Source organism: Hipposideros armiger, unplaced genomic scaffold, assembly GCF_001890085.2.
Source record: "Hipposideros armiger isolate ML-2016 unplaced genomic scaffold, ASM189008v1 scaffold_774, whole genome shotgun sequence".
In the NCBI taxonomy this organism is placed as follows: domain Eukaryota; kingdom Metazoa; phylum Chordata; class Mammalia; order Chiroptera; family Hipposideridae; genus Hipposideros; species Hipposideros armiger.
Window position 1 is genome coordinate 506630 of NW_017732124.1, and position 16606 is coordinate 523235.

Consider the following 16606-nt stretch of genomic DNA (forward strand, 5'->3'; position numbering starts at 1 on the left):
GAGGACATTGCTTCACTGGCCCAAGTTGGCACCATCATTGCGCTCTTCCTGGGCGAGGCAGATCAGTCGTCAGCTTTTGGACAGCCGCTCACTGCGGCTGCTGGTTGCTCACGCTGACTGCTGGCAACACACGGTAGCCCATGGCAGCCCACTGCCACAGGGGCTGCAGCCTACGCTGCAGCCTACGCCATCGCTGGCGACTCAAGGCAGCCCAGCTCCAGGTTGAACTGTTTTACAGCATCTTAGCTGTGGAGGGTAGTGTCACTGGCCCTCATATGTGGGATCCAAACCGGAGCCCTCTGGCGTCCCAAGCCAGTTCTTAACCATCGCGCCAATCGGCCGGCCCTCAAGTGCAGCTTTTTCTCTTACAAGATTCAATATGTTTTGTAAATTACTCTCTTTATAAAGAAAGTAAAGAAATAACCTGGTCTCCTTTGCGATCTACAAAGCCGTTGGGATGTTTCCACTGCTTTGCACTTTGATTAATATTTTCTTTCTATTGTACAATCATCTTTGGTCTGGTGCCCAACAGAAAAAAGAGGAAGAGGCTTTGCGTTCAATTTTTTAAGTAATAATTTTAATGACATGTGAAGGAAGGAAAACTGGGAAAATGAAATACAAGGTAACAATGGCGATGTAACACTTCTACACATAGCAGACAATGTTCAAAGATTTCAATAACCCATTGATTAAATTGTATTTCTAAGGGAACAAGTCAGTGCTCCAGAGTATTTTTCCAAGTTTTAATGAGTATTCACAATGTTAAAGCAATTCGCTTATCCCTCTGCTATTTGTGCTGAATAGAGCTTGTTCAACCACCAGGAAATGTGCTCAACCATGTGATAGCTAAGACAGAGAGAAAGTTGCGGACGCTTTTGAGAAAACGAAGGATCTGTGGAGAAAAAAGCAGAAGAGGAAGAAATCATGGGCTTCAAGGATGTTACAAAGTAAGCAAGTCTTGTAATCAAGAAACACAAAAAAGGGGCATTGCGAGAAATCAGTCTTTCCAGAAAGACAGGTGGTCCAGGATCATCAGGAGGTCCAGACGAGCAGAACACACCTGAGGCCCCTGGCAGTGTGCCGAAGGCCTCTGGTCCAACGGCGCTGACCCATGCATTCACAGTCACTTTAAACAGACCAACACTACCTGGACATTTTAGAGGCAAGCCAACAAGCCTTATGTTCAATTGTACGTCTTCCGTTATGTGCTGCCAAGCGAGTAACTGCTTCCTGGCAAGGCTTGGGCAAGCCCAGAACCCACTGCCTGCTCCCTCCATAACTATCATCTGACCAAAGTGAGTGTTACTAAGGTGAAAAGTGAGAGATTATATTTTTAATGCTTTATAAAAGTGTACCAATTATTCTTTTTCAGAGTGTTATAAACTCTGTTCTTTTTCAAGTTTTATAAGAAAGTATGTAAACAATTATTCCAAAATGCTGCCCCTTAAATTCATGACTATAAAGGAAAAAATGCTGTGTCTCACACCCAGACCACCAAATGAACTGCTTTATATATGCAATTAGTAGTGTGTCTTTGAATAACAAATCTTTTGCTTTTTGGTAAATTTTTTTGTACTAGTTTCAATTAGTCTTAAAATGTTTGATGTTTCAATAGTTACTTTTTATTGAAACCCCCAAATAATTCTAAGATGGAGAAGATTTATGGGCCACTGAAAATTTCAAGGAAGATGGTGAAAATGGCTTTGGAAACTGGAAGACACTATTCAAAATTAAGGTATTATTTTGATTTGGTAATAGTCAAAATAACAGCAACAAATACTCATATTTGTATTTGGGTCTTGTCTAAATAAATGAACAGCTGCACTGGGTTATACTGCAAATAAAGAGTAAAGAAACACCTAACCGTACCCTTGAAATGAGGAAAAATAACATGAAGCCAAGTATAATCTTGTTTCAAAACCTAGTAGATGTCATGCTCTCTCTTGCTTCCATGCATTTCCACTTGTAATTTCCCCTGCTTGGACACTGCAACCCTCAACCTCTTTGCTTGGTTAACTTCTCAGCTTAGGCATCACTTGGGAGTATGAGTTGATGAGATTCTTTTGGAACTTGAAGAGGAAACTGTATTTCATGTCTGGTTTGTCACAGGCACAGACAGCACAAAGATACGCTATGTGGGAAACTCTTAACAGAATAAACTCATTCAGATAATGCATTAGCTCCAGACAGAAGTGACCATGAAAATGGCGTCCTTATGTCTTCCCTAACATCCCCTTTCCCACCCTCAGATTTACAAAACTTTTGTGGAGGCCTGGTCACCTCCAGATTTGGAATGGGGCTTGAACGAATCTTATGTAGATTCCAGGGGGCTGGGGAGCTTCAGCAGGTATCTGGAAGGCATGAGCACACCAGAAGAGTGCAGTCTGCTATCAGGAGGCTACTTGGCAGAGATGAAAGGGGAGGAGAGGAGAAGGAATGATCAGCTTCATTTAGGATACGTCTCAGCACATACGGAGATGCCTGCATGCTGTTAGGTGATTCACCGGTCTGTCCGATCCATCTACGTCTCTGGGTCACAGATCCATCATGTTTTATAGTTGTCAGGTCTGCTAGACTCCTAACACAAGCCTCTTTTATAGATGACAGACAAATTTATAGACAAAAGAACAAATAACATGCCTGGAGATAGCATTATATAGCCCTAGCAATCTTTCTGGAAAATTCAAATCTATAAAAATTCTTTCACAATGTATCAACAAATACAGAACCAGCAATATTGCATCCAAATTGTTAAGAGCTCATACACTCTTATGTGACATATGTAATCTGGTACAAGTGTTGAACCTGTCTTGTCCTCATTAGCTTTTGTTTTATTATAGAAGCGATTCAACAACCAGTGTTTATGGAAAAAAAGTCAGTAAATAAGTGCATTTAGTAGTTTTGTTCTCTCCCTGACAGTTTCTAAAGATCGCCTGTGTCTTTGCAAGTGATTTATTGGTTCAGAAAACCTTTTAATTTTCTTTTTGCTAATTTTAAGAAATGTAATTTATTTGAAGTACAACATTTATCATAAAAGCTCGAATAAGAAAACTTGATGGAGAAGGCAAAATATCCTGATGTGTGGAAACGTATCTGAACTAGTTCAGGAAAGCACATTTTGCAAAATCTATTGAGCTATTTGGTGGCAGATTCCGACTGGAAATCCCTCCCCCTGTTGGAGGGCACTTAGAAAGGAGTGTAGTGGGGAGGATTCTGATGAAAACCAAACGAGGATAGTGCCCATGGCTATTCATTCAGTCATTAGTGAGTCTTCAGCTGGCAAAATGGACAAGCACTATTGATTTTTACGAAATTTGAGACAGCAGAATTTAAGAAATTTAACATTAAAAGAAAAGTTGGCTAAGGACTCTTACTCAACAGGTGGGGAGTGATTGTGGTCTCTAAACCATGGCATTTGTTCCTTAAATCCCACAACTAAGGGAGTTTTTTTGTAACAGGGTAACATTTATACATGCTATACTTATGTTAACAGCACTCAACTAGAGCCCTGAGAAACACCCTTTGTAACCACAGAATTGACCTTTGCAAATAATGCTCACAATAGTCATTTTGTGTATGGGCTCTGAAGCCACAAAAGCAGTTTCAATTCTGGCTCCACTCCTCAGTAATTGAGTGACTCTGGAGATCAATTAACCTTTCTGTGCCTCTATTACTTCACCTATAATGTGGATGATCATAGTATCTACCTCATCTATATGTGCAGGGATAATAACAGTATCTACTTCACAGAGTGGTTTTGAGACTTACCATAATAAGTGTAAAGCATTTAGAACAGTATATATTTAGCAAGTTCTTAATAATATTACTATTAATGTCTTTTCAATGTCCTTAATTTACCAATAAGCAAATATAAGCTCAGAGAATTTATGTACATGCTATAAATTATGTTGCCAGGAGGTGAAAGGGCAGGGAATAAAATCCAGATCTACTTGATTACAAAGAACATATTTTTTCCATGTCATCATACTATAGGTCTGCAAGCAGGTCAAAATAAAAGAAGAAAATCAAGCAGCTCATTGGTTTGATTAGCTACATGAGCTGGGGGAAAGGAGGACTGATCTGGTAGAACGGTGAGTTTAAAACCCTGCAGTAAGGTTATTTGAGTTGGTGATTTTGTCTAAGATATGATTGCAGAAATGACTTAAGAAAACAAAATAAATGTAGTTGCATTTTGAAGTTATCCAAAATTCTATCCTACCTGGGGCTATGCAATATAGGATTATAAACAAATCTCTTCATATTCTGCATCTTAATTTTCTGATTTTTAAAATAAAAAGAACAGACAAAAATCATCTTTTAGCCCCCTTTCACATTTAAATCTTTGACTCAGTTATACACACTTAGCCTCAGCTTTTTGTCTAATCTAAACTTCTGTCTTTCACATTTTAAATGCACACTTGCTACTTTATTCATTGATAATTACTTATTGAGTTATTACTAAGCATATAAACAATGATAACTATTATAAGAGTTAAAAAGATAGATTAGTGTTAATCCTGCTCTCAAGAATACCACATTCCAGTAGGAAGAGGAGGGCATATGCACAAAATATTCAATACTCATATAAGGTAGAGAGCAGTTATTTCTCTTTGAATGTATAAGTAAAACGCTACTGAAACCCAGACACAGAAAGATGTGGGGTTTGAGCATTGTCTAGGATGTAAATGTGCAGAAAAAGAGGGGGAAGAGAGAGATTTTGAGCAAGTTTAGGGAACATGACATACAGGAATCCAAACGGATATGCTGGAGTGTAGGGGATGTGAATGGAAAAGTTGAGGTTCAACTTCTCCATAGGTCTGTGCTAGATAATCAGCAGTTGTGAGGTCAGGTAAGTACCTGACAATAGTCTGAAAGCAATAGGTAGCCACTGACAGTTTTACAGAGAAGGTGACCAGATGAGCGCTGTATTTTAGAAGAATCTGACAACAGATGGTTTGGCAGGGGAAAGGAAACTGAAGGAAGGACAACCAGTAAGGAATTGGCATTATTTTTAATCTACATCATTGAATGGACAAGTATGTGTGGACCTGGTTCAGTCCTCCGCTAGCCCATTAATGTGCTTATTGAATACATTAGTAGTGGTTTAACATTGAAAATAAAGGGAAAATGCTCTGCTAACCCATAATAAAATCTAATAGCCTTGATCTGATGAGAATTAAAGTAATCCTGACAAAAATATAATAGCATTAGAGAAAGCAGATTAAAGAACAGGAATGTTTTTGTCCATGCAACCAAAAATACAATCTAATACATTAAAACATCCATGTTATTTGCAGAATGGCCTTGTTTAAGATTTATTTTCACTCATTCCCATATGTGCAATCAAAACGCCAATGGTTTACATCTAAGCTGTGAAATATGATAGTCTGGTCAAACAATATTATAATTACACAAAAAATTCACATAAAACTTTTAAAGAAAGAGTTTCTTCCACAATCTGTTTGTTGTATAATCAATTGGTGAGTTCTTATACGAAATGCCTCCCCTGCTTCAGTTCAGTTTTGGGGGTGTATGTGAAGGGGTGTATCCAAATTAAAGCTGGATAAGATGAATCACGTAAGTATTAATTAGCACAAGTCTTTATTGATGGCTATATTGGGGCCTGGTAAATATAAGGACCGTATTTAATAGGTCTCCTCTCCTTAAATAGCTTATCTGGTAGTATTAATACGAGTAAAACATATTCTTTTCTATTTATCCTGGGACACTTGGCAAATAATAACTTGCAAACTTGCACTAGAGCTTACAAAAGTATCAGCTCTTTGTATAGTTGATTGCTATTGCAATTTTTTTCTCTGCCTAGATGACTTAATAGTTTCCATATCGTTTGTTATATGACCAACTTTCTTGGAAAAAAGGGGGAGATATGTGCCCCAGCCTCTCTCTCAGAACCAAAGGCAACATTGGCTCCCTTAAAGACATGTCTCTCTCATCCCATTTTTACATGCCCTTTTATCTGAGCCATAGCTATTAACCAAGGAAAGGAAAGGTTACCTAAGTGGTTATTATGGGATGCCTTACACAGTTAGGTCTAGGAGGAAATGCTTCTGGTATTGGACAGTTTGCCAGTTTTGCTTCTTCATGTCTCACATACAGACCTGGAAGTACCCCCAATAAAAGTGGAGGTAGGCTATGTCTTCTTACCTGATTCAATTAATTCTTGCTACACTGGTTATTTATAAAAGTTAGTAAATGGGAGTCATAAAAAATAATACTTATATACCCTGATATTTTATCCATCTACATATTTAATTGGCAATTTTTGATAGAAGGCCAGACCTATTTTTGAATAGGGGTTCACAGATTTGGGGGCTACAAAAAGATTTTTTTTAATTACAAAGATATATTTAATCTCTATTAATTCATTGACAACAAAACCATATTAACTATAAAAGTCTTTTACAAATCATTGTGAAACACTTTAATTGTTTTAACTCTAGCATTAACTTTTACAAAGTACTTATTAAATGAATTAGTTGAAGTATCAAATAGAACTATATTTGAAATTTTATTTAATACTGAAAAAAAAATACTGAGAAAGCAAACCCCTAGGTACGTCAGGTAAAAATCTGTAGAACCAGTTTTTATGCATATTTTTATGCACCATTTAAATTGAAGTGTACAGAAACAATACTTTCAAGAATACACTCAGCAAATGTACATCCATGGCTTTTATTTGAAAGAATGATGCTCTAGCAACAGTTCATACATCCAAGATGGTCAACCCTACAATTTGGCAGATAAGCTGGTTTGACTAGAGTAACCTTTGTGAAAACATTCACCTCAGCAGCATAATGCATCTAACATCCTCACATAGTGTTATATAAGGGATTTTCTACACTCTGAAAATAGGTGAGAATTTTAGGTAAGCTCATGAATGAACAGAGAAAAAAGAGCAGGCACAGCAAAAACAAAACAAAACAAAAAATTAAATCATATTTAACTGGGCCCTATTAGTTTTTTTTAAATACAAAATTATGCTTCTTTTGAAAATTAGGGGAAAACATTTCATATTCCAAAATTTCAAAATAATGGAAAACTCATCCATACAGCTATTTCTCATATAATCACCACTTATGATGGTATAATATTTAGCAATTATTTTTGGACATTGCACCTTGCTTTTGGTTATTGCCTCAGAGGCTGAGCTCAATTTAGTTTTGGCAGTAACACACCTTTCATATTTTTGCATAATGCATCTTTACAATTTTAGAATTATGGTTTCTTTAGAATGAATTAGAACTTAGTGACAATCATGAAACAATACGAGGGCAGAATTCTACTGAACTTTCTCTTCCACATTAGTCTGCTTCAGTTCTCTTGCTCACGTATCATCAATAGCACATTTAGCAGTTTATGTTTGATAAGCTTTCAAACAAACTTTCATTCAATTTTATAGAAGCAATTCTTTATTTTCACCCTCATCTTTCATCACTTTACTAGGCACCTAATTTAAATACATAATTTTTATTATAAGTAAACTTGGTATAAACAGGTTTGGGAAAAAATGTCACGTCCCCCTTTTGTTGAGATCTTTGGTTGACCATCCCTCCTAATATTATACATCCCAACACTTTCTGTCCTCATTTCCCACTTACTATAATTGTCTCCACAGTACTCATTACCTTCTAATAGCATATATATTTTACGCATGTATGTTGTATTATAATGCCTAGTGTCTATCTGAGTAAAATGTCTGCTTTGTTCCACTTCTGACTTTACAGAGCCTAGACCAGTGCTCAGCACAGAATAATACTCTACATATTGTTAGATGAATGACAGAAAAAATGAATGAGGATTTCAATAAAAATATTTTATAAGGTCATAATGTATGTGCGTAGGAATGTGAACATGTTTAAAAGCATTTGTGAAACCGTAGGCAGTTTAAAGATCAGGTATTTAGGTTTAACACTTAAGAGAGGAGGAAAAATAAACTCATAAGATATGACAACATTTTACTTTGACAATTTAAAATTGTCATTTAATTATAGGCAAGAATTTAAAATGCTGAAACTTAGTCACCTAGTAATAGCATAAAGAAAAATGTGTATACATATAAATGGCCATATATGGCCATATATACATGCATATATATATATAATATACATATATTATACACACACATATTTTACATACACATATATGCTTACACACACATCGCTATATGAGAATCTTAGGAAGTATATTCTCAGGTTTCGTTCAGCAAAAAACACCACAGTACTCTGTCCTTGTAGCAGTTTTATAATCTGTCAAACCAACTTCATCTAAATCGGTTACAATTAAGGAACAGAGAATAGCTACAAATGGACTGTATCAAGTAGTTCTTCAACTTAAAAGCTTGACTGGGAGGGATTACATCAACCTGTTCTTAAAGTCTTGAGAGGCTTGAGTTCAGGTTGATTAAATTACACAGCTGAAAGAAACATTTTCAAATCATGCTTGCTATATGAGTTTCCCTGAGAAATGCAGAGACAAAAAATAAACAACCAAAGTCTTAACTTGGCCCAGAACAAAGTCACATGGCTGCTAGGTTAGCAGACATGGAAAAATAATACCCACCGTGGCTATTTATAAGAAATATTCTGGTTTTCTGTTCTACATTTTTGCCATAATGACTCCTACTCATTTGGCAGGACAGATGCATCAAGTGTAATTTTAAGAGCAATATTAAGGGGAGAAAATTTCACTCACAAAACAATCCATCTGTGTTCACATCTGTCATATTAATACATTGCAAGGGTCTGAAGTAGAAAACCTGTATGTTTTGTTTTGTTTTGTTTTTCCATTTCTATTGTGGTGTGATGCTAACAAATCTTAAAACTCACAATTTATGTAATGCCATATGTTTTTTTCAAGGCCCAAACCATGTCCTCCAACTCTAGCCACACTATAGCTTTGTTCATAATTTTTCATGATCTTTAATTGTTCTATACCAGGATCATTAGAAAATTCCTAAAAGATAACTATCAGCTATATGACATTCCTAGTTTATCAGTTATATTTCACACTCCTTAAAAATCATTTCTCCAGGCAGACATGTCAACAAATGAAGATGCTCATTTAGGAGTTCATCTGCTCATTTCACTGTTCTTGTCACCATTACATGGGTGGCAGCATTTTTTAAGGGACCGCTTCCATGTGATACAGTGGTAGAAGCTAGACAACTGGAATTGAAGTAAAACAATTGAAGTATGAGACAGATAACATTGAAGCAGGTGACTCTATTTAAGCTACAAACATGGCGAACGGGTTGTGACTGGTGTGGCGTGCTAGTAATGAGGTGGCTACTAAAGAGAGAATTTCTGGTGGGGCGTGCAGGTTGCAAGGAATCTGCCAGCCCTTTGCAAATGAGTCAAGACTAATTTAATAGAAAGAAATTTTTTGAAGTTGAATGATAGTCCAGAATCACCCAGGAAGACAGAGTACTCATTCATTTTGTTGTATGTTCTGTTAATAACTGGCTAAATGAAGGATCAATTCTCTTGAGAGAAAGTACTCTAAATTATATTTACGTTCCTAATTAGTTCTATTCTTTCCTATAACACGATTCTCCCACGACAGTTCTAATTGTTGACTCTTTAACATGCATTCATGGTTTTTAGAGAAACCATCTTTATTTAAAGTTATGGACCTCATGTTGGAAGCATTTAATTTAAATATCTAAAGTGAAAAATGCAGTTAATTGGTTTCTGGCTTAAGAGGAAATACGCGTTAAGCCACGCTCAGAAGATGGGAATAATTGCCCAAATCTATTTAATCAGTTTCTTTCTGGGAAGAGGTAAATGTTAAAGTTCAAAAAAGAGAAGAAATGCAGAATCAAAGTAGGAAGCTATTCCAGATAAAGGGCATACACATAGGAAATAGGTCTCAGCTGGAGGATAAATGGCTGAGTAAATACAAATATCTGGAAAATGAAGCAGGCATTTGGGATGCAAAGTAAATGTCATATACAATAGAAACGTGTTTTTAAAAAGTGCAATACACATTAATGAAAAAATTCAGACACTGCATAGATGTATTTCAGCAAGGAAAGTCTTATTTCCCACATTTCATTTGAACTCCCTAGAAATAACATTTGTTAGCAGTGTACGTTGATTCCTTCTCAAAAATTACCAAACGTAGTACCACATACTTCCATCTCTATTTTCATATCTGCCTGTCTGTCTCTCTACTTACCTATCTACCTACCTACCTAACTACCTATTTTTTAATTTATCTATAGCTATATACATCAATCTATTATTATGCACGCCATCTTGCAACTTCTCCGTTTGTTTTAAAAGCTAACAACATATTTGACATCTTTTCAGATTAGCAACCGTATTCTACCTCCTATTTTTCCCATTGCAAAACATTCCATTATATGAGTATATAATTTAAAAAATTGAATCACTTCCTTAATGATGGACATTTAGATTACTTCAAGGTCTGTTGCAACAAATTTCCCTGGACATATGTCTCTGTGATAGATTCAAAGCATTTTAAAGGCTTCTAAGAGGAGAAGTGAGCAAAGTTTTCAAGAAGAGTACATAGTTAGAGAAGAAATGAGTAAACATGGTTTTAACCAGATGGAATATTGAATGCAATCAGAGTGAGCCACACTGCACAATAATATACACATATGAAAATCCTCGCCATGCTCAAATTAATTTTAAAGCTAAGAAATGAGTGAAAATTTTCCATATTTTAAAATTCACTTAACACTGATTATATAATTCAAATCATCATTCTGTATACTGGTAGTTGTTATATTTAAGTTTGAAAGACAGGCATTAATATAGACTAGAAGTAGCATTTTGGTCTTGGCAACAGTTTTTTTTTTTTCTTCCTTAATCAGAGTCAGCAATTGAGTCTATCCAGGAACTGAGCTTCATACTAAATCATTCTCTACTTAATTGTTTGTCAGAGCTTCCCAAAGTACCAGTATTCTTTTCCTCAAGCTTTATAATTCCTGAAGATTTTAGGACAGAAAAATAATTCCTGTTTGGAAAAGCGAATTTATGGTACTTTCAAAATCCATTTAGAGTCCACTCCAATTCTGTAAGCCAGGCTAAAGCTAATGATCTCTCTCACAAGGATGACATAAAGACAATGGTTCAGTTGTAATATGTGTGTAAATCTTTATATTAAAATGTGTAATAGTGGGCCGGCCAAGTGGCGCATTGGTTAAGAGCTGGCTTGGGATGCCAGAGGGCCCCAGTTCAGATCCCACATATGAGGGCCAGTGACGCTGCCCTCTACAACTAAGATGCTGAACAACAGCTCAACCTGGAGCTGGGCTGCCGTGAGTCGCCGGCAATGGCGTAGGCTGCAGCTCCTGCTGCAGTGGGTTGCCATGGGCTACCGTGTGTAGCCAGCAGCCAGCGTGAGCGGCCAGCAGCCACTGTGAGCAGCCGTCCAGAAGCCGGCGACTGATCTGCCTCACCCAGGAAGAGCGCAATGATGGTGCCAACTTGGGCCAGTGAAGCAACGTCCTCCATAACTAGACTGAAGAACGAAAGGACAGCAACTTGTCTGTTCCCCTTCCTCCAATTCCCCAGTGCTCTTCCCATCTCCCAATTCCCCAATAAAAATCTTAAAAAAATAAAAAGCGTAATAGTGACTTTCAACTATTTTAGTGATGTGCAAAATGATGGGGGTAAAAAAGGAGGGAGAGATAAAATCTATTATGACTATTATTATTTTTTTTAGATCTTTAAAAGAATTTTTTAAAAAGTTTTAGTCTTGTGAGTGTAGTACCTTTGCAGCAGGCACATAAGACTGTGCCTTCAGAGGTGAGTGTCTCTCCATGGTTATGGGGGTTTATAACTGTACCTCTTTGTCCTGCCCAGATAAAAGAAGGGTTTGAGCAGGGGAAAGGAACTGAGAAAATGTGAAAGAGGTCATTCAGACAAGAAATCGTTTACATAAGGTCAGACAAGAGCTTTATGAGCACTAAAAAGGTTACTAAGGATTGAGAAGAGCTTTGCTTTATTATTTAGGATGGTGGATGCATCTAGATCAGTGCTTCTCAATCTGCCATTTGCACATGAATCACCTATGGATCTTATTAAAATACAGATGCTGATTCAGTAGTTCTGAATTTCTAACAAATCCCCAGGTGATGCCAATGCACCATACTTTTGAGTTGCAAGGCAGTCCAGGTAGTAATGAGAAGATTAACCGTGGAAACGGGTGGCAAAGCTGATTGAAACTGGCAACAGATAGCAAGGGTGAACAATTTCATTTCCTTAGAGGTGCTAATGCACATGTATGGCTTCAAAGGACCACAAACATAGTTCTAGGAATGTGATGAGATATTTAGAAAATCTGCTATTGTTGGAATGTCGATTTCAGTGGCTGAAAAACCATTTTTGGAAAACTTATTGTTAGAAAATGAATTATGGATGGCAATCCAGTTCTCAGAAATCTATTTTGGTCTAGAGTTATGATTCCACTTCATTAGACTCTGGAGGATAGACAGGAAATGAATTGAAGGGAACCAAGAGGAAAGGGGCAAGGGAATGGAGAGAACTGGAAGAAAAGTGACCTCAAAACATCAATGATCTGCTGATCAATCATAGCAAAACTGTTAGTAGCTCCTCACGGGGAAAGACTAATAATAACTTGTTAGCAAACAGATAGCTCTACATCTGCATATACAAATTAACTTTATTTAATTAAAAAGAACTCAAGAATAATGCAAATTACTGATTTAATGAAACCTTTCATTTTTATGCAGTTTGTAACCTCATTTTGGTAAAAGTCATATACTTCTAAGCATAGATTGTTTCAAACAAAGTGGATGACACAAATCCTATCACATGAAGGTATAATCCCTCCATGTTCTGTATGTCTCTTACTAATTCTATAGCTAAATACGTCATACAAACAGTGTCGAAATACTCATTAACTTGACCACTTAGATCTGAATTAAAATGGTCAATTTCTTCCAGATCTTTAAACCACTTGTTTAAATAAATACAACTTATATGTTGTAATAGTAAAGCAAATTATAATTAGAAGAGTGAAAATCATTAGAAATTATAGGCAATATCTTAAATTCTGAAGGCAGAGGGAAAAAAATCAAACTTTAAAAAATGCAATGTAAACATATTCCCTGATTATATGTTTTAAATGTGTATAGAGAAACAAAAACATATAGGGAAAAGGTGGAATAAAATGTTTAATTACGAGATCAAGAGTCATATGATTTACTTATTTTCCCCTTTTCTATTTATCAACACCATCATTTTCCAGAGGCATAGCCAAAGCTTGTTATTTTATAATTGTTGAGAAAGCCTATTTTTTTAAGCTGAATAATGGTCAATGAGTTTAGAAAATGATTGCATTTGTTGAAGAGTAAAAAAATAAATAAATGCATTGACTTCAAAATATTCCTTTCAAAACTTTCCCATTTTATATTTCTTTCTTATTCATGTACACTTTGTAATTAACTTTCATGTTTTGACCAAAAGAATGGTGTGTCCGTCAGCCTAACCTATGCTATTTTTACACATCATTATACTCGGTGCTTTCCATATGTAATCACATTTTAAAAATTAGATTTAATACCTTAAACTTGGGTCAGAGTGTTGAAAGAGAAACACCAGGATTTTACTTTAAAGCAGTACCACTTTTCTTACTTTCTGCCCATCTTTAAATCAGTTTATTGTTCTCAGACTCTTCTGGTAACTTAATTAAAATGGCTCACACCATTTCTAACCACATTTAGCTCCTTTCAGAAGTTGAAATGTTGAAGTTGGGCAATACACCAAAAGCAGTTTAATTTTCTCCCCATTTCCTAACTGGATAGGAAACAGTCAACAATATTTATTGGGTTCTCACTGGGTGCTATGAGCAATGGAGTATATTATATGCAAAAGTGTTTAAACACCCTGGGGAATGTATCCAGTCTAGAAAAGATTTGCCTCTCTAGTTTACTAATGCTCCTACAAAGGAAAGAGTCCTTTTGATGTCAGTAAAATTTCAGATGAGATGAGAGGTGGGAAACTGACTCAGAATCAACACTTAATAAAAAAAATTTAAATAGATAATTCCAAGCACTAGATGATAAGGCTGAATAAAAAATAGAAGTAAGGGAATAAAAATAAAAGTAGGGTAAAAAAAAAAAAAGTAAAAAAATGAATAAACAAAATTTGCTCTGTCTATCCGGAAATGCTAGTGAAGGAAGAAATAAAGCTATAGCAACTATGTCAATTTATGCAAATGTTTGCTGAGGTTTTTGTCTGTCTATCTATCTATCTATCTATCTATCTATCTATCTATCTATCTATCTATCTATCATCTCTCTATCTACCTATTGTTTAACTTTGATTCAAAATCAGAACTTAAATAAAATGTGAACTTACTCCCAACCTGATAACTGTTTTGTGGTTTATCTCAATATGGTAACAAAATAATAATAAAGAAAATATTTTAATCTGCAGTTCCAACAAGGGATAAAACAAAGATATATGGCTCTGTTATCATCACACCCAAATGTTGGTATTTGTTTGAGTCATCACATTGGCTTGACAAAAAAAGAGAACATTTATTTTCTTTTTGTACATTATTCAAATAAAAACCTCCATAGTTGTATTTGAATCAGCTTATTTCATTCAGTTAAAAGCCAATAAATAAAAATAAACTAAACAATGAAATATTTCTTAATTAAAAAAATCACATTTGAAAAGTTATTTATGCTATAACTAATCATGCCAGAGATGCACAGAAAAATAACATTCTATAAGTATTCTACATATCCTTTACAATTGGCTTATCGTCTTCTTTGGCTTCATAAATCACATCACTATAACACTAGAGAACAAATGTCATAATCCATTATCTTCCATCTTTCAAGTCTATGGTTATTTCTAAATTTGTCACTACAGTAACATTGCAAATGGTATCATTAGTGGGTGATTAAAACAACAATAACAACAAATAAGTTTATGGTAGTGGTGTCAACTATGTCGTGACCGCCTACATTTTCAGTAGTATTATAAGTAGTACCACCAATTACCTTTTTAAAGAAAAAGCAGTATCACCAAAGGCCCCATGTCTTCACAATAAGTCAGAAACATCACTTTCTTTCTCTGAAGTGATAGGTACTTATCATAAGCAATATTTATTGCTAAAACCACTGAAAAAAATGAAGACAAAAAGTACAGATAATTTGAAGCTCCATGGTGTTTGTTTTGTAGGTTTGCCATTATTTGCTTAAAGTGTAATACACAGAGACTTAGAATCTTTGAGGAATTAGTCACCAAATTCTATTTTTATTTACTTCTTATTCTTGAATTTATGCCCTGGTATCTGTGAAAGGAACAACACATAATTTAAACATATCTTTCTTAATTTACTATTTGACTTGAAGAGTTCTAGAATTCTACTTCTAGAGTCACGTTATGCTGTCCATCTCACTTCTCTTTCTCATCTCTTCTTATTTTTCTTTCTACGAATATGTATTAAAAGGAAATTTCCCTTTCCCTGCTCAGAGAGGAGCAAGGACTAAAATGAAGAGTTACAATGAAATGCTAATTTATTTACCTGCCTTGTCAAGGAATGAGAGAAGACCCTAGAGTAGATTTTCCTTTTTCTAAAAAACAAACACACTAAAAAATATGGTGAACAAAGCCATTTTGATTTATTATTTTTCTTTAAAAGACAGGTGACATTTCCTGCAACATTGACTTCAGTTCATAATCCCCTTTTTGGCAAGCCAAAGAGAATTACAATTGGAAAGATTTTCACAGTCAGATGCTCCACTAGAATGAAATGCTGTAGAGTGGTTCATTTCAGCTAAACCAGCAAAATCCTCCCATTGCCAATTTTTCTTTTATATTTTGAAGTTGGCCTCTCAGCACAGATTTGATTCACACCATTTAAAAATAAATCTGGCATCTGAAAAGCAGAAAATTCAGGCTGTGTTGTCATAGTATCAGTATTTTCATTTTTATGCCTATAGACTACTTAGGTTTCTAAAGAGAGCTACCGTTCCTAATTCTATGGTAAAAGTGAAGGCTAATTTTATTGTAAGTGCATACATAATTTTCACATTTACTAAAGGAGAAAAGCACCATATTTATACATAGCACATTGAACATTTTATGAGTGATTTAATTCCATGAAAAATATATATTTGTGTTAAGAGGCTATATCCTATGGCAACTATTGATTTTGAGATATATAGCTTAAATAAGAATTTGAATTCAATATCAATATGTCATTTTGTTCTCACTTTATCATAACAATTCCATCATTACTTGCTTAAAAATCAACTAAACAATCGATGGGATTTGCCTGGCAGACATGTGGTGTCTCGCCTCTAAAGATGACTCTTCATAATTCTGTCCATGCTCCTTGCACACACATGCTGCATCAAGAAGTGGAATTTTTGCTCCCTCCGTTGAATTCTGTGACTGCTTTGACCAAACGATGAAGAGGAAGTGATGTTCCGGGACTTCTGAGCCCAGGCCTCAGAGTTTGATAACTTGTCCTCCTTCCATCTCAGAACCTTGAGCCACTATGTATGAAATTCAAACTACCCTCTGTGTATGTATGAGAGTGTTGATGTGTGTGTAGGCACGTGTGTGTGTGTGTG